The sequence below is a fragment of the Taudactylus pleione genome, unplaced genomic scaffold (assembly GCF_031769625.1).
Source record: "Taudactylus pleione unplaced genomic scaffold, aTauple2 ptg000019l, whole genome shotgun sequence".
NCBI lineage: Eukaryota > Metazoa > Chordata > Amphibia > Anura > Myobatrachidae > Taudactylus > Taudactylus pleione.
The window spans coordinates 26,062,504-26,082,980 of record NW_028284421.1 but is presented as its reverse complement, the minus strand read 5'-3'; positions in this window follow the sequence as shown (position 1 = coordinate 26,082,980).

Sequence of the window (20,477 nt, the reverse complement as noted above, 5' to 3'; positions counted from 1 at the left end):
GATCAATGTGATAATGTAAACAGATTCAGAGATTCCATTAATACCCAAAATATAAAGTGTATGTTAATTGCTAAGCACTAAATACATGGCATATGAGTTGCAACTCTTTCCTTTAAAATAAAATGCATAGCATTTCATACATACTACATTGAAAGAAGCAGTGACAGATAATGGGGTATATTATATAGACAAAGCCCTGCAGCATATACAGTTGTATATTATACAGACAGAAGCAGTGTGAGGGATAGCTGTGTACATTATACAGAGATAAACTATTTGACAGAGAACTGAAGACTGGTACGAACCAAGTAATTATAGCACATAGAGGAGAGTAAGGAGAGCTGTGTATTATATAAAAATGCCTACATCAGATCCAGGTGAATAAAGTGAGAGGTAGGAGTGAATATTACGATCAGAAAGCAGAGTGAGAGACAACTGTAAAATTGTGGGGAAAAGAACAGTGACAGAACATTTTAGTATGAAGAATACTGTAGGAGATAGCTGTATGTGTGTGTTGACAGCTGTGTACATTAGGTAGAACAGGCTAAGAGTCAGCTGTGGAAATGTAAAAAGAACAGTAACATGAGATAAGCTATTCATTTCATAACTGAGTGCTGAATGCTGTTGTCATTATAGACCCTTAGTCCCCAACTGTCCTCAATTTCTAAAGATAGTCTCAGGTCTTAGGAATTTGTCCACAGAAATGTATATCTCTGGTTTTTAATACTGAATAACTGCACCATTCTAGTTCTCTTGTATGGGAAAACAAGAACAATAGTCTTAATGACCAACACTTCTTTGCCTATCTATAGGCATTTATAATTCTCCCTCTATTACCACCAGCGGTCGCTGACTTAATGGCTCCCAGTTCTCTCTCCTCCTAGAGTTATAGTGTGAAGATACCAGTGACGTGCGGTGAGGTCAATGGCTTGGGAGGCACACATGGAAATGGGTCTGAGTGCTGGGAGCCTGTCTCACTCCCTACTCACTGTAAATATCCCCTCACTACTCTAAGCTTCAGTGTCCATTGAGTCTCCTAGCTGCATCACTGTTTCTTCTCTTGCTGCTGCTGACTGAGCTCCAATCTCTAAACACTGCAGTGCACTTCCTGGTCACATGACACATCCAATGTGTCCATTGGTACTCAAGGTTCACCCACTCAGAAACATGCCTCTATTAGCTCTCTTTCTGTGCAGCTTACTGCTCATGGTGTGGCCCCACCCTAATAGTATCTATCAACAAGCAGTTCAGATCAATGAGAATGAGTTAAAATGTACTACCCGCAGATTCAATGAATATATATAACTTAATTTCTCAGGGTACCACAATATATTTATTATGTATTCCAATGAGTGAGGTGAGCATGTTCTGCTAGTAGTAATCTCAGGAGAATCAAGGGTCTTCCATTTGGAAGGGATCAAGCAAATGGCTACCGAGCATAAACGTCTGATCAGTTTTTTAGCATATTTTGAGACATCTTGGAACGAGAACGAAGGGATACAAATTAAATGCATTCGAGTCTAGTAGTTTGATTTTTATTAAAGCTAAACTTAGATCTCTAACCTCTGACCAAAAAGTGTGACTAAATTAGCCATAGTTACTTTAACCAGATAGATGTAATAGGATAGATATGTGCAACTTGAGCAGACTAGATAACATTTTTAAACCGTGGCAAATAATGCACAATATTATGATGTCAAATGCATAATGCATTTCAAAATATACAAACACATACATACAGTATAGAACATATACAGATGTGTCCTCTTATGTTGTTGCTCAAGTCGCACCTTACAGGCTTCTAAACTTCATGAAAAAATTGCGGGGAGGTGCGGTGAGGCGCAATGAGGCGCACTGAGACATGACAGTATACACGGCATGCAATACACAGCTTCACCACTGGGTGGCCAGTGCTCCACTGAATAAAACTACTGTACAGATCTGAATACAATAGCAGTGGATGGAGATGACAGAACAGTATACTAGCAAATCCTGACAGGCGGGCCAAGCATGTACTGGACAGTGTAAACAGTTCCGCTGCCAGTGCCTGTGGAAGAAGATGCTATAAAGTCATATTGTAGAAATACAGTACAGTATGGCAAAATATTGGAGTAGCAACGTCACACACTTTAGTCTTCAATAAATAAAAAGTAAATAAATGCTGCTATAACGTCTATCAGCTGACTGTCATTCAAACTTAAAAAAAATATTCACTACAATCAGTGACTGCAATACCAGATTACAGTGGCTGCCTTGGCTGACTGGTATGGTCAATACTTAACACATTGTCCAACTGGGGTTCGATCCCTGTTAAGGACAGATGCTGGATATATTTTTGATTGAATCATACAAGTTTATTAGATGTTCAAAAGAGAAGTTACATAGGTGTCATAAGAGTAACAACAGCAAGAAAAAAACAACATTGACTACAGATGTCACATGTTACTGCAGTTAACAATAAGAAAATAAGAAAAAAAAATAAGACAAAGGAGGGGTTAGGGCGGCATATCAGGTAGGACTCCTAGGGAAGACAATTTGGAACAGTTAGCGGTAAAAAAAAATTAGCCAGAGGGTCTCAAAAAGCAACTATGGATAGTCTTTTGTAAAGACTTCCAAGGTGGTAGAGGAAAAGAGAAATAAAATAAAATATTAGAGACAGGAGAGGAGAGACGAACCGGGGATAAAAGAGATAAAAAAAGGAGAGCAAGAAGCAAGAGGGAAAGAAATGATTAGGAGAGACTAGGAAGGGCAGCGTTATGGATCCTGTACCATGGTGACCAAGTAGCATGAAACTTATCCACCATGTTGTTTTGGGGGCTAGTTATATACTCCATTTTGGACACAAAACCAGATGTGGTTGAAGAGCTGTTGACGGGTCAAGAGGAGTGGCTGTTTCCAGGACTTTGCAATCTTGAGTTTAGCAGTGCAAGAGATTCTGTATGTAGAATTAGTTTGTTTTCATGTTAAGGTAGTTGGCAAACCGGGGCACACAGAAGCAATGCAGCTGGGGTGAGGGGGGGACTCCATTTCGATACATTGAGACAAATTGCCTCCCAGGTTTCCTTCCCCAGAGAGATATCTAGATGCAATTCCAAGGAAAGTTCGTGGGTGTCCAGAGGTGGCTGATCCTGTGTGAGAACAGAGTGACAAATGTGCGAGATGATGCCCCTATCCATGGGCAGGTAGACACTAAGGCATTCTATCGCCATGGAGTTGCATAAGAAATCTGGAGATTAAGTAATGAAGTTTCGAATTTGGAAGCATTGATAAAAGCAGGATTGTAGGAGATATTTTTTTTATGCAGTTCAGTGAACTAATGTGGAGCGAAACTGCCAAGAACATGACAAAAGTGGGTGATGCCAGCTGCTGACCAAGTATAAGCCATATGCAATGAAAGGCCGAGGGGAAAAGAGTGATGATACTGCAAAGTTTGAGCTGAGTGGTGGTTAGACAGGGCGAATTTAGAGTCAAGTGAGTGAAATTGAAAAGACCAAGAGGGCTGAGAGAGGTCTATGTTTGCGGAGGAGCCAAGAGAGGTTGGAGCCGGAGGAAATCTTGCCAAGTTCAGATTTCAAGTCAACCCAGCGTTTAGTACATTTAAGAGAGTGTCAGGCAACCAGCTGGCTGAGTCTAGAGGCTTGATAGTATTTGGAGAGTGACAGGAGGCCAAGACCTCCAACCATAGATCTATTAAAGAGAACAACCCTGCGCAAATGGGGCCTCCTATTGTTCCAGATAAATTTGCAATACAATGATTGGAGAGAAGAGAGGACATGAGGAGGGCCTGCCATAGGGAAAGTCTGAAAAAGGTACTGTGCGGGAAGAACATTCATATCTATTGAGTTTATTCGACCTCCCCAGGAAATGAAGAGAGTCCGCCAACTAGAAATGTCCTGTTCGATAGCTCGGAACAGGGGATGGGGGGGCAGGTTGCTTTGTATAAACTGTTATATGACTTCGTGAGACGAATTCCAAGATATTTAATAGAATCTGTTCGCCAGGTGAAGGTGAGAGTAAGATGAAGGAGATCCAGGGATGAAATGTGGATGGGTAAGGCCTCCGATTTGTCATGATTTACTTTATAACCATACAGTTGCCCATACAGGGATAGTTCCTGAAAGGGCTTTGGAAGAGAGATCAGGGGGTTGGTGAGGGGGAGGAGGATATCATCGTCAAAAAGAGAAAGTTCCAATAGAGATGTCAGCAATATCTGGGTTTGCTCGATTCCTGGCTAGGGGCTCAATAATCAGAGCAAAAATTAGTGGAGAGAGTGTACACCCCTGTCTAGTACCATGGGGAAGAACTCAGAGAGGAGGGCCCCTGCTAAGACAGAGGTAGAAGGGTTATGAGAGAGGGCCATGATGGCTTGGAGAAATTTACCCTCAAAGCCGAAGCTGAGAAGGGTGTTAGTCATGAAAGGCCATGAGACCCTATCAAAAGCCTTTTCAACATCTGGGGCAAGAAGGAGGGAGGGGAACCTGAGGGCATTTACATGGTGGATTAGGTCTACTGTGCATCTAGTATTGCCGAGGGCTTGGCAGGTAGGAACAAAGTCTACCTGGTCTGGGTGTATGAGAGATGGGAGGATGGGGTTTAACCTATTTCCTAAAATTTTGGCAAATAGCTTAAGGTCAGTGTTTAAGAGGGAGATCAGATGGAAGTTAGTTACCAGTTGGGAATCTTTACATGGTTTTGAAATAACCCTACGTTTGGCCCAGGTGGTGTCCAGGGGAAAAAATATCATCAGAATTTTTGAAGGAGGTTGTGAAATGGTGGACTAGTGAACCCTGAAAGGTTTTATAGTAGGAGAAGGGAAGACCATCAGGGCCGGGTGCTTTGGAGGGTTTTTGGGATTTAAGGGCATTAGAGACCTCTTCAGTTATGGGAAGGTTAAGTGTCGCAGAGGTAGAAGAATCAATCCGTGGTAGAGCACAAGGATATTCAAGGATGGGGATAGGGAGGGTGGGCTGAGGAGAAGCATGATCCTGGACATTATAGAGACAGGAATAGTAATCCCTAAAAATAGAATTGATTTTGGTGGGGCTATATTGAAGAGAACCAGAGGGGTCCTTAGGTGTCGGAATCGCTGAAGTAGCCTTATGAGTTTTCAAATGGTTGGCAAGAAGAGTGTCCACTTTGTTGCTTTTCTCTGATTCACTGATTCAACCACTGAAGAGATTTTTCTATCTTTTAAGAGAGGATTGCATTGAAGGCATATTTTCACAAAGGTAAGTTGCTTATAGAGGGCATCGGTAGGGGTACATTTATGAAGAGACTCTAAGTGGTGAACCTAATCTGTAAGGGTTTGGAGAAGTTGCTTATGTTCCTTATTTCTGTGTGAGATTATACTGATAATGTGGCCCTAGAGAACGGACTTATGAGCTTCCCAGACAAGTGGGGAGCTCCCGGAGTCAGGGACATTAAGGGTAATAGTCTTTTAAAACATCTGCCATCTTGTCTTGAATTGAGGGATTTTCAAACGGATCTCGTTATGTCGCTAAGAGGGCCAGGCAATTGGGTGTCCAGAAGGTCAAAGGAGGAGGTGACAGTAGAGTTGTCAGACCAAGGGTTAGAAATGATGACTGAGTCAATGAGATGTTTGGAGATAGAAAGACTGCAAAGAATGAAGTTGATCCTAAAGTATGAGAGCTGGGGAGTAGAGTAAAAGGTATAGTACCTGGAAGAAGGATTGAGAGTACACCATGTATCAAAAAGACCAGCTTCCTGGACATGTTTATTGAGGGATCTCAAGAGAGGACATGCATGAGGACGGACCTACAGTAAGAGGAAGATTTGTCTAGAGTCAACTCAAGAACATAATTAAAGTCGCCACCGAGAAACAGATGGCCAAGATGACGCTTATGCAGTGTGCTAAAAAAAGAATTAAAGAAGAGCTGGTGGCCTACATTAGGGGCATATACCGTAGCAATTGTTAAATCTGTATGACCAAGTCTGACAGTCAGAATAGTATTAATTACCGAGATCAGTATATTAAATGTGTGACACATGTAACTGCAGCTGAAATGCCTGGCAGCATCTGAGTCGATATACCAACAATCTTTTCTACGGCTGTCTGTGACACCCTGTGCGAGCCCCGGCAGCAATGGTAAGTGCGGCACTGACTTGGAGCGTCCTGAGGATGCTCCAGATCAGCTGCAAACACTGCAGGGTGTCTGTCTGGAGCATCTAAAGGACACTCTGGTGATGTAGCAGCAATGATGCTGGCTGCAAATGGCACCCTGCTAACAAGAAGCAAAGGCTGTGGGGTGGCAATGGTGCTGCCCACGGAGCCCTGCGGTCTGTGCAGTGCCACCGCTTGCACACCCCTAGTTACAACCCTGGCCTGTGACACTCAGTGCAGACTCATCTTTGCCATTGCCTTTCTTATTCTGTGTAACATTTACATTTTTCTATGTAAAAATTTGATGTAGGGGCGGCGCCAACAGGTGCCCAATCTCTGCAACCTAAGGAGAACTAGTGGGTTTCCCAACTTAACCCAAAGGGAATAGAAATTAAAACAGGAGAGTATCTCCGGCGCTGAGAAGGTATTTTGGGACTGATTCAGAGTTGGGAATAGAGTGAGAGATAGCACTTAACTATGTACCTGGGCAAACCATGTTGCAAGATATAAGTGGTCAAACACCATCTTACCCAAACATGAAATATGGGTTGCAATTGGCAAATAAGGGATTAACCGAACAAAAATCGATAACTTTTAATCAAATGGTTTATTAGTTAGATTAATGGCATCATAATACAACTCACTATTTTCATGGATAAACGAAACTTAAACATACCAAAATTGTTTTCGCTATTGTAGACAACAATGGTTAAAGGATAATTAATTAAAAACACAAATATCACAAGTACAAAATCAGGCATAAAATTAATAAAAGAAATTGTCATTTAAAACTCACATTTTTCTTTACATCATGTGGACAGCCGGGTGCTCGTGCGTTGTTTACCTGGAGAAGAGATTGCACCAGGATGCAGTATGAGAAGAAGGTAATTCAGCGAAGACTGTGTGTTGGAAGACAGTGTGTGTTGGAAGACAGTGTCAGTTGGAATATGTGTGTACTATTGGCGGTGAAATGAAATGTAATTGTACACACCAGTGGATGCCCTGAGTCAGTGAACAGCCCAGTACTTAACCAGTGGGGTGTTTTATTCTGCAGTGATGTGATTAGTACAGCCATACTCAGTTATGCATATGCAGACTCTCATCATCAAACGGAGCTTGAGCGGATATACAGGTCACCAGCCAGTGACTGTTTGTGGGTAGCAGTAACAGCTGTGTAGCAGGATGGATTTTGCGGTAATAGCAGGGTCTCTCTGGGGCAAGTTTCGATGGTGCTTTCAGAGCTGCAGCGAGGTTTGCCGGTCTCTGGTAATATGGGGGCAGGGCCTAATGTAGCCATGCCTCCTTTAAAAGAAGAAATTAAAATTATTGAAACAACCAGATGTGTTACAGGCAGTGACGTATTTATAAGGGGTGCAGGGTTGTGCGGTGGACACCATCTCCTGGGTCCAGGGGGTACACATCACACACCATGCACCCATATATTATACTCACCTCTCTGGAGTCCTGCGTCGGCACTGTAGAAATCACTGAGAATGGCACATGCGCAATAGACTCTGGCAGAGTGCCATAGTCTACCTCACTGGGGGAGATGTACTAAGCTATGGAAAGTGATAAACTACCAGCCATTCAGCTGTGTTTGAAAAATGACAGTTAGGAGATGAATGGTTGGTAGTTTATCACTTTCCAGATCTTAGTACATCTGCCCCTGTGAGAGAGGAGAGGGCCTATATAGAGACTGCACATGAGCCCCCTCCTCTCTTAAATGCCTCTGGTTACATGCAGCCATTCTGCATGGACTTATAATTATGATGGAACGAATACCAAAAGCTGTGGCTGTCTGCATTTAATTAAGGCAGAGTACTCAAGGCTTAAATATATGTGGGCGATGCTCTAATTAACAAAATGTCAGAATTAATTCTGGTTGCATGACAGCAAACGTTCTCATATACAACATTTAAGGAATTTCCCGTTCAGTTGCTAGGATTTCCTTGTCTCCCATCCCCCACGTTGGAATGGGCACAATCCTTGCCAGTAAGGTTCATGTGTATAAGTATATCTTGAACATAAAGAGACTCTGTGTGTGTTACTGGATTAATGCCATGGCAGGCAAGGAGAGAGGCAAAGATACATAGGCTAGAGTCTTGCAATATGATACCTGAAGCTGCTGTACAGAATCCAAAGTAGAATAGAGTAATAGGCAACTAGGCAAGGGTGTCATGACTATGCAATTACTAGGATATAATGTATGTAATAAGCAGGATTAGGTGACATTTCAGAGAGACTGCACCAATAATATATGTCTTTTTGTTAGTTAATTTCAAGCACTGTTTCAGGGGTTGTCTTAAATGAGACCAGATAACTTACAATTTGCACGCAGTTATATTGCGAAGGTAAAGAATTAATCCAAAGTAGGGATCAATTCAGTTGGCTGCGAGGGGGGCAAGTTGTCTTTGCAATGGCATCGCGCCCCCCTTGTGGCTCGATCTTGCCCCATACTCACATATTATTGTACAAAGCCCTATGCGGCTGCGAACAAAAACCTGGTGGTTCATAAATGCAGCATGAAGCCGCACTTACTCACGGGGCGAGTCGCCTTGCGGCTAACTGAATCCACTTTCTAGGTAATTAAAAGGTCAGGTGAATTGATGTAGGTAAGGATGGTGCTAGAGGCTTTCTAAAACCCCAAATTATAGCTAAAACATGATATCTAGCTCTCCTTGCCTGTAGTATCCCAGAGAGCTGAGAAGCTAATTACGCAGGAAACCACTCAAGATAAATGCTCACTACATGGACTACACAAAGATGGCTGACGCTGGTCAATGACAGAACCCCTAGCGCCCTTCTGGAAGTTTCTAGAAAGTGATTTTCGAAGAGAGTGATTGATCCGATGTGGAGCCGGGTCTGGCGGGTAGATGTGAGGCACAGCATTTTAATGGTTTGGTGCCAAATGAGGTCCCTGTGTGAGAGCAGAGGAAGCGAAGCCAGGAGGCTGACTGTGAGAGTTCTGTCAGGCCTGCCTGGGAGCATGACAGCTGGAGGGCGGCCGCTGGGAAGCTTACAGACAGGACTGCCAACCCTTATTGTAGCTGGAGAGTGGATTTCAGTGAGAGATGTGCAATAGACATACAATTGGGAAAGCGGTGTGGAGCTGACCCCTTGGGAGAGCCAAACCAGTATCTACAGCATTGGGCGTTTCAAGCTACCCCTTGATCTGAGAGGGAGTGTCTGATTCTGTGTTAGTGCCAGGGAGGATCTTCTAGCAAGAAAGGGGTGAATAGTATTCATACAGAGCTGTCCCTGTAATGTTAGGTGATGCACGTATATTAATATTTCTGCTTTGATCTAAGCTGAGAGAACTGTGAATTGCAATAAAGATCTTTACTGTTGTCTGATCAACACACCATGGACAGAAGTAGCGATTATCTATATGGGTTGGGTATTGGATGCCGGCGCTCAAGATCCCGGTGGTCAGAATCCTGATACCGGCATCCCGACTGGGTTATATGGCCGACACCTGCAGGTAAGTAACTAACTCTACCACTACTCCTGAACCTAGCCCTCCCCCCACAGACAAACCTTAATCCCAATACTTTTACCTTCGGGATGATGGCAGTCAGGATGCTGGTGCCAGGACTCTGACTGGTGTCGGGACTCCGGCGCCGGCATTCTAATCACCGGCATCCTGACCGCTGGGACAGGAACTAAATCTCATCTATGTATATTACAGAAGAAGAGAACTATGTATCAAATAATATTTGTAGGATATCCCCCTGAAAATATAAAGTATCCCCCAAATGTAATGTATCTGAAGATGTGTTAGCTGCTGTAGCCTGTAGCCCTTTCCGGCAATGGCCGCCGTACAAGCGTGGTTGGTAGACCACACATGGGCAGTAACGCTGCCGGGGTTCTGATAGAGGAGTGAAGTGATTGCTGATCTTTTTGGAGCACTGTACCTGCTTGTGAGTTTTGATACATTTAGGGGAAACGTAATTTCTTATTTCCGCAAATAGCAGCGATAAGAAATTACAATTATCAGGTCTAAATCTCGATAATGATAAATATGCACCAGAGTCTTTGTGGCAGCCATAATTCTTCAGAGATGTTTGATGTACTATAGAGAGACTGCACCAATGGTTCATGTAATTTCATGTTCGCCAACTATCATAGTACCCACCGACAGAACAAGCTTACAATGTTAAGTGACTGTACTGTAATTATTGTGCTAATCATTTGAGTGTGAGTGTGTGTGATCCTACATTTGAAAATTGGAGTGTAGAGCTGAAGCACCTTGCATGGTTCAAGGCCGGGTCGTATTAAGACAGGAGGGGGCCCGTGTGCATTCCTCGTCCGGGGCCCCCTCCTCTATCCCCGGTGCCCACAGTTGTCTAGCCAGCCCAGGCCATTACCTCCCATAAACGCACACTGTCAATCACTCTGCATCCAAATACTACCTACATTGGTAAACTATTGCAACACATGCGCAGTGCAACTCAGACTGATTCACTACAGATCGCTATTGCAATCACAGCTGCGATTACGCATGGACAGCTGCGAAAATATGCTAATGGATGCAATTACACAGCCAGCATAGAGACACACACTACCACTATCTCACATCTGTGATACCTTGCAGTCCTGCGTATACATCAGTAACATTGAGTAACATCGGCCCCTCACGCAGAATTACAGCAGCCCTGACGTTACTCAGAAATTGCTAACCTCGTTGTACGCAGTAAGTACTCAAGCTGCATATGCCGTTGCAGTGCCTAATTTATGCAAGCCCATGCAATGGCGTTCAAATGGACAGGCACGCCTGCGTTTCTCCGTCCACTTCCCCGTCACCACCCCCAAACGCTGACCTCCCGTCAATCACTCTGCGATTACTTTCTTTCTGCATGAGGGATAATAGAGCGATTGCAATGCTATTGCTCGCACGCACACTGTGGTGCATGCGCAGTATGCAACATTGAACGATCTGCGTAAGCTGTTGCAGTTGCGATCCATGGTGAATCAGGCCCTTAGGGGTCTATTCATCAAACCTAAAAAATAAAAAAGTGTTAATTACATTTAGAACTCACCTCAAGTTCTATCGAAATAACAGAGGTATTCATCATCCCTCCTGTAAATAAGTATCACTTCTGAAAAGCTGCTTCTTTTGCGAAGTCAATTAGAGTATTGATTAGACTAGAGGATGATGAATAGACCCCTTATGGTGGGTACACACCTGACAGATATATCTGCAGATGATAGTCGTTCATCTGCGGGTTCCGGCGACTAGGGGGCGTGTCCCGGTGGGGGGCGTGTCCTGCCCCCCCTCCTCGCGGCTGCCGCTCTTTGTGTACAGCGGTCTGCAGACTGCTCGTACACACCTGCCGATGGACAGATATGTCTGCAAACATATCTGTCCATTGGCTGTGCAGCACAGATAATGCGATATGTCGGTGAACGCCGACGTTCACAGACATATTGCGGGTACACACTGCCCGACGGGCAGCAGATACATTGGCCGATCAATTGATCGGCCAATGTATCTGTCAGTGTGTACCCAACTTAAGTCTTTGTCAATATTTTTCATGCCTCACTTATCATTGCTATTCTTTGTCATATCTAGTGTCAACTTCTTCTATTGTTCCATGTTCTTGTGATACTTTCTGCTGATATCTGTATGTGTTACAGACATGAAGCTGAAAAGCTGCCCACCCTTTCCTACACTATCAGTTAATAAATGTACCATGGTGATTTTAACAGCAGACCCTGTGTGTCTCGTGTTTGCTGATTATTAGGGTTGTGAGGTGTTGGGGCAGAGGTTCCCTGAATTGATCTCTGGTGGACGGAAAACCTGTTCCCTACCCTGTGGCCTATCAAGAATCAGGTAGATGCACTTTCAGAAATCAAGAGAGAGAGAGGTGAGAGAAATATCTGTTACGTTGTCACCACCACTACACAGCCCAGGGGTCCTACACTAACATTACATGGATCCTATATGTATAAAGTGCCTGACTCTGAGTCAGACTGCAAAGCCAAATGCGGACTGATTCAGCGGATATATGCAGACTGCGCATGTGCCATAGAATGCATGGCACAGGATGTGCTGTACCGTGCATATGCAATTATGCACGCATTGCCGGATTACTCTTTCCATGAATTGGATGATTTTTGGTGGCATCTGAGGGGCTATCATGCAAATGCACTGAACTGATCCATTGTATGGGAGTTTAATGGGAGTATTGTGGGTATGTGGTCAGACTTCCATGCTGGTTTGTGGTGTGCCGAGAGTGATTAGATGCCTGTTTCAGATGGACATTTAGCACCCAGTATGTAGTTGGTGTAAGTCCTGATATTAATGATGACAGCTGTGGTTGGTAATGCAGTGGACAGAGCAGTGCATATGCCTGAAAATGTGCTGATACTCGCGTAGAATTGCGGATACTCGCATTACCACAAGGTAGTGTGCAAGCTGCTATTATATTCAGCTGCAAATGTGTCTGCCTCAGAATCAGGCCCATAATCTTTTTGTAGGACAGTGTTATAGTAAAGGCTCCTATGCAAAAACTGCAATTTCAAATGGCATACCTCCCAACCAGCCCAAATGTGTCAGTTCTTATTTGGGGAGCCTATCAGCATGCTCGTCCATCTCATGGGAGGTTAGGAGGTATGCCAGTAGTGGCTGGGTGCCTACATCAGTTTAGGCAGGGAGGGAGAAAGGTTGGGTGTGTCCTAGCTCTACAGAAGCTATTGGTCCAGTCACTGTGAGCATGGACACTCCCATTGGATCCCAGTTCCTTTTTTCAGAATGTTGTGAGGTTTGGAAATAGGTTTGGAAACAATGATCCTTACTCCCAAGGTCAACATTGAAACCTGAAATGGGAGGGGCTGGGCTGCACATCCTAATATTAAACATGATAATAGGTGCTACCATGCTGAGACCAGTAGTTCTACAGCAAAAAGGAGAGGGGGGGGGGGAGGAGCAGGTGCACACTATAATCACTAAGAATACAAATGATCAAAATATCTATAATAGACTGCAATAATTAACATGGTTTTAAATGTAAGGTTTCTTAGTACATGTTTGGCCAAAGATGTTTGCCCACCTACCACGTCACGGTGAACCTTATTGCAGTCTATTATAGATATTTTTATCATTTGTATTCTTAGTGCTTATAGTGTGCACCTGCTCCCCCCCCCTCTCCTTTTTGCTGTAGAACTACTGGTCTCAGCATGGTAGCACCTATTATCATGTTTAATATTAGGATGTGCAGCCCAGCCCCTCCCATTTCCTGTGTGTGTGTATTTAAGGTACATCTGAAGGTGAGACCCCTTCTTTGGGCAAGCACTCTTCCTGCCTGCCCCAGGTGATTTTAACTGGTATGGGTCCTTGCATTGCATTACACACATCTAATGGACTCTATGATAGGTAAGACCTAGATAAATTAATTAGTGTGTTAGTATTAGAGATGTTAGGGACCCACCTGTATAAGGTTCACCGTGACGTGGTAGGTGGGCAAACATCTTTGGCCAAACATGTACTAAGAAACCTTACATTTAAAACCATGTTAATTATTGCAGTCTATTATAGATATTTTGATCATTTGTATTCTTAGTGCTGATAGTGTGCACCTGCTCCTCCCCCCCTCTCCTTTTTGCTGTACAACATTGAAACCTCTCTATACATTGGCCAGCCTGTCTGCTATTAATAGCCCCACCCACAATAACAATAACACCTTTTTCTTAGCTAACACCTCCTGCATCCAAACCCTCATTGCTGACTACACCACTGTGCTGTCTATGATCACGTCTCATAGACGGACGGGATGGGTTCGGTATAACGGCGCTCAGAGTCCCGGCGGTCAAAATCCAGACGCTAGCATCCTGACAGGGCTAGAATACTGACACATGTTGGTAGACACCCTAATCTTCCCCCTCCCCAGATACTAAACCCAACCTCCTCCCCAGTGCCTAAACCTTATCTCCCCCTCCCTGCTCCCTAAACCTAACCCTCCCCCCTAGTGCCTAACCCTATACTTCCCCCTATTGCCAGTCCCTAACCTCTAACCACCACCCCCCAACCCTGCTACCTACCTTCGGGATCCCGGCGGTTGGGATGCCGGGGCCGGAATTCTGATAGGTGTCGGGATTCCGGCACTGGTATTCTAAGTGCTGGCATCCTGTGTTGGGATACTGAACGTATCCCCTTATAGACTGGTGCATGCATATAACTATATGCTTCAACGTATTTGTTCTTGGTGGGATGTTAAATCACATTCCTTTTTGAGAAATCCTCCTTCTGTAAAGCCCATAAGCTTTTCTTTTCTGACCTCTTGTCTGTTCTTCTATATCCAGTAGAAGGGTTACAAACAAATATTCTAAAAATATTAACCGGATCAGCAGCCAGGAATTCTGTCTTTTTCTTTCCTACCACAGACTTGAAAGAGTTCAGGGGCGGAGGCCCTCTTCTTAAAGACATCTTATAGGAGGCATGTCAAAATGGTATTATTGGGGCCACATGCTGCTTTCTCTTTCCCAATTAGTGGCTGTCAGCCTTTACGTTGCCTTCTAAATAAAAGCATCCTCACCCTTTTAAGATTTTAAATGTTGCTTGTGTTAAATGGCTTTTAATTATTTAGTACATTGGTTAAGCCATCTGCTTATGTTTTTTGTTGGTTTTATCCAAAACTGACAGTAATTTCTAGTAGATTATTTTATTTTAAAACTTGTCCATGAATATTTTATTTTGCTCTCATATTTACAATTTATATCTGTTCTCTTATTTTATTATTGCTGTTATTTCTAATCATTTGTTTGTATTGCTATTTCTATGCGCATTAATGGTTTATTTAGATTTGCTGTTTTTTATATACTATGCCATATTAATGTTTTATAGGTGGTGGCGCTAGACAACATTCTCCTCTAGTGGCAAATATACTACTGCATTCTGTTTTTTTCCTCTGCAGTAGTTATGTAGACCCAATTTGGAGGGTCGTTTTGGTTTTTCCTCCTCTCCCGCTTTCCCTGTGCCTTATATTTTGCCACCTTTCCCCCTTTGGTTTTTGGGATTTTTTTATGCTCTAGACTGCCTTATTTAGTCTTCTGTCGGTCCATTTTGTGATTTTTTTTCTGTCTCCCTTCAGTCGTTTAGATGGTGCTCATTGTATCATTAAATGGTAAGGTGTTCAATTCCCTCAATAAGCGTAGATTGGCCCTATCTTCATTCTATAAACAGAAGGCTGATGTAGTAGCTTTGCAGTAGCTTTGCAGGAGACTCACTTCCTTTTTTTCCTTTTTCCTCCTTGGGCCCCCCAGCTTTGAAGGATCAGAGATATTCACAGGGTTATTTTTTGAATGCCCTTTTAAGCAAAATGCTGTTGCTATCCTTTTTCGTAACTCCGTTTCATTTGTGTTGCACTCTCAATTGGCTGATAAAAATGGTTGCTTCCTTATTTCAGCGGGCCTTTTGGAGGAAAGGTTGGTCACATTGGCTTTTGTATATGCCCCTAATTCACGCCAGATATCAAATTATGTTTAACATAATTTATCCGTACAGGTTCCCTTATCATTTTGGGGGATTTCAATTTGGTGCTAGATCCCAAATTGGATAAATCTACTCGATCTCCTGCTACTATTCCCGCATCTCAAACAGGCCCCTCTGCAGCTTTTCAAAGTCTTTTAGCTGAATTTGACTTACATGATCTGGCGTGTTCAAAATCCGAATGGCCGTGATTATACGTATTATTCCCCAGTATATAATTCCTATTCCCATATAGATTTTATTTTATGAGATAAATGGACATTACAACATTCCGGTATGGTAGATATCCTTCCTATTTCATGGTCGGACCATGCCCCAGTATTGTGGTGCTAGCACATCGCTTGATATCGTCTTTTCCCCCCCAGCCCATGGGGTCTGTCTCCTCATCTACTCTCGGACCAGGTAGCGAAAAAGTCTATTGCAGATAGTATATCTTCCTATGTGGCCTTTAATTAACTTTTTGACACATCCATCTTGAATTTCTGGTGTGCTCTCGAGGCTGTGGTTAGGGGCTCTGCTATTCAGGTTGGTGCTATACTTAAAAGACAGAATCAGCAGCACCAATTGGATTTAGAGACTAAACTCAGAGATTTGGAGGATAGGAATAAGACTCACCCTTCCAAAACTCTCCGTAAAGAATTATCAGCTGTTATAAGCCAACTGCAGAAGCTTCTCAGGGCCCGCGCGCAAACTACTCTCAATAGGTTACGCCAGAGGTTCTACTTGGTGGGCAATAGACCTGGTAAAATGTTGGCACGTAAACTACGTGCGCAACAGGCTAGGAATAGGATTAAACATATTTTTTCCCCAGCAGGTACTGAGATCTCTAATCCGTCAGATATAGTGAACCAATTTGCCAATTATTACACCCAATTATACAATCTATCCTCAGATCCTTCTACACCTCAACCTTCTTTTGTTATGCTATTGACTCTTTTTTGGCGACTCTAGCTTTACCTTCCCTATCTGACGATCAACTGGAGATGTTGAATGTCCCTTTGTCCCCTTTGGAAGTCGCCTCAGCAATTAAATCCTCCCCACGGGGCAAAGCCCCAGGTCCCGACAGGTTTATTAATGATTTTTACATCTCCTTTCAAGACCAACTAACTCCTACACCAGTGGCGGGCTGGTGCAGTGTTAGTATTGCATGGCCGCCTGGCTGTGGGAGTCATGTCATGGTAGTCAGGGTCCTCCTCTCCGGATGGGTATTTAGATATCACCATACTGTCATGTCAGGCAGACGATGCTTCAGCTCCGGCAGGGGCTGCCCAGCTACACTGCTGGTGAGATCTAATTTGCAGAGGCTAATAAAAAATGGCTGCCCCCATACCAAGCTACAAGGAAATGGCCGCTGTCGACCAATGGGGTGTGAGGTTTCCTTTCCCAGGAACCCTAGAGGCTGGAAGGTGGAAAAAGGGGGCGGGGCTTATCGAGGAGTCTGTCAGGGAAGAGCCTGGGGACTGGGAGCAGAAAAATAAGTTTTATGGCACCCAGGAAGAAGAGAGCCGGTGAGGGGTGCTCAAGAATGCAGGAGAGCCTGCTTACTGTCTTCACTACACTTTTAGAAACCAAGTAAGTGGAGGATGGGGCTTATATACAGTGTGTGTGTATGTGTGTGATGTCTATCTATCTATCTATCTCATATCTATCTATCTATCTATCTATCTATCTATCATATAGCTATCTCTCTATCTATCTAGCTATCATATGTTGTATACAAATTATATATGTCAGTGTTGCATATACTTTGCAAGGAGGGGTATTGTTTTGTTCTTTAAATTCAATTCAGCGCAATGCTGAATAGCCCCGGGAGGGAGCTCCTGGAGCGAATCAATTCAGCGCGCTGTTAAGTCAGAAAATGCCGGTTCTTTAGACATAACCTGGGTGTTTAGTCACGAGAACCGGCATTCTCCGACTAAAGTGCCGGTCGCACAGCTATTAGCGCCGCACTAAGCCAGCAAACAGCTGCCACTTTCGTCGGATTTCTCCTTACATACCCATGGGGGTGCGAGAAGAAATCCTATAGCCCGACCAAACATTGCATTGAATTGAATAGCTTCAGGAGCTACCTCCCGGGGTTATTCAACGTCACCTTGAATTGAATTCCCCTACATGTGAATGGACTTAATGTGTCTGTATGTATGTATAAGTGTTCCCACTAGGTACTTTTAGCAGGACACTACACCCTGCTCATTTTGTTAACTGTGAAATCCACCCTGCCCGTTTTGTGATTGATGAATTGCACCCCGCTTTGTCCAGGTCAGTCACACACACTGTGGGACGGAGCTTTAGGGGAAGGCGGAACAAGGGGCCGGACGCAGTTGCTCAACCCGATTCCCAGGAGACGCACACAATAGATGGTATTTGTTTATAGCTCTATGTCATAACAATTTTACCCTCATATACTTAATTTGCTATTTAAACCACACGCACATTAAGGAAACCATGCCACCAGCATTGTTGTCACGCCTATTTTTACATTGCATTCGCTAGTAGAAAAACTGGGCCACTTGCTTGTGTCTGCCCCCCAGGCTGAAAGTTGCCAGCCAGCCCGTCCTACACTGACGTTTATGTTTAATGAAGTGACTACCTTCGGTGCTCAAGTTGTTACCTTACCCAAACCAGAGAAAGACCCAGCTTATTGTCACCATTACCACCCTATTGCATTGCTTAATGGTGATGTTAAGCTGTATGCTAAATTGATAGCTACCCGTCTTAACATTTTTTTACCTACCATGATTCACCCTGACCAGGTTGGGTTCGTGCCTGGTACACAAGTGTCTGATAACACCAGGAGAATATTTAGCTTAATTCACTCCCTCCTAGCTGACCAGTTCCTTCTCCTGCTTTAGCTGGATGCTGAAAAAGCATTTGATTGATTGAATTGGCTTTACATGTGTGAAGTTCTCTCTAGATTTGGTTTTCAGGGTCAAATATTTTGTTCTAGCTATTGATCTGCCTTGATGTGGCTTTCCCTGGAGTTCAAAGCAGTGATAGTTCCAATAAATTATGTTTATTTGCGGACGATGTCCTTCTTTTTGTTACTGACCCTCTCACCTCTCTCTCCCAGTTACATACTCTACTGGACTGCTTTAGCGAGGCTTCTTACTTTAAATTGAATCCGACCAAAACAGACACCTTTCCTATTCTTCTCTTGGACTCTCTTGCTTCTTTTCGCTCTTCTTATCCATATAACTGGCAAATTGATTATTTTAGGTATCTGGGAATTAATATTCCTGCGTCTACCTCGGCTGTTTTTAAAGTCAACCTTCCTTCCCTTATTGCCTACTAACCTTGACTAAATCGTGGTTTTTATATGATATTTTCTGGCTCGCCGCTTATCTGCATTTAAAATGTCTCTCCTACCCAAACGTATGTATCTATTCTGCACTATCCCGGTCATTTTTCCTAAGAAATATTTAGATAAATGTAGCTCCATTTTAGCTAGTTATGTGTGGAAATCTCGTCCTCCTAAAATGGCACTTTCAAGGATGATTCTGCCAAAGGTTAGGGGTGGCTTAGCTCTCTTACACTTTACCAAGAGGCCTGCCTCTTACCTCAACTCAAAGTTTGGCTCACGAAGTCCCCTGAACCCTGCTGGGTTTCTATGGAAAGATTGGCTTGTTTATCATACCCACTGGAGGATATTTTATGGACCCCTAAACTCCAGTGCCCGTCCTCCTTGTTTTCTCGTCCCTCTACACGTGCTTCTATTCAGGTCTGGGACAAATTATTATCTAGAATTCCTGGCTTCCCCCCTCAGTTTTCAGCTCTTTCGTTGCAGGCCATTACTAAAATTATTCCTAATCTTAACCTCTCCTGCTGGCAAGCATGTGGCTTACGGTCCTTAGGCAACCTTCTAGACCTACCGCTGTGCTCCTTTTCTCTCTCCTTCAGGAACAATACTCTCTTCCCCATTCTGAATTACTTTATTATTTTCAAATTCAACCTCCTAGTCCCCTCGCCTCTATAGTCACGGCTCGTGTGCACTCAATCGGCACTAAAAGCGACATCTCTTTCTGGTATAAAATTCTTTTAGATTTACTGCCTAATATCAAATCTAATGCCCCAAAATGCTGGGAGGCTGATCTTGGCCTCTCACTCTCTGAGAGTCAATGGGGTAAAATATATGCTTCATCTTATTGTATGTCTCGTTGTTTAAACCACTCTGAAATGCATGTAAAATTGGTAAATAAGCTATATCTTACTCTGGATAAATTACATACATTTTGGCATTCTTGCTCTACATACTGCTGGCGACAATGCGGTGAGGTGGACCATGTAGTTAAAATTTTTTGGTCCTGTCCTCTCCTTCATGCTTTATAGGCAGAGGTTTTCCAACTGATTAATAAAGTGTTGAACCTATCTTTGTCACCACCTCCAGCTCTAGCCTTGTTACACATACTTCTTGCGGCGGTTCCATCTCATCACCACTATGTTCTTGGTCATATCTGTTTAGCCCAATTTTGGAAACAGCCCCTGTCCCCCTCTGTCTTGAAAGTTTTTAAAAAAGTACATTTTATTTTTACTATGGAAACAGAGTTTATGCCTTATTTTTCCATGGCATCTTCTCCATTTGTGAGGTGGATGCCGTGGCATGAATACTTGACAGAAGGTGAAGGCACCCAGTTAATAACACAAACCTCTCAGTCTAACCCTCTTCAATTTGATCTAAATGAAGCAGAGTCCCTTGATATTGTTATTGTTTGATGTCTTGTTATATTTTTACTGATTAATGATATTTATTTTTCCATTGTCAGATATGTCTTTATATATGTTTAGCTTATACATTTTTTTTGTATTATGTTCTATTCCTTTTTCCTCTCTTCATTTTTATAACCCTTCTATAAAATAATTTCTTTCAATTCA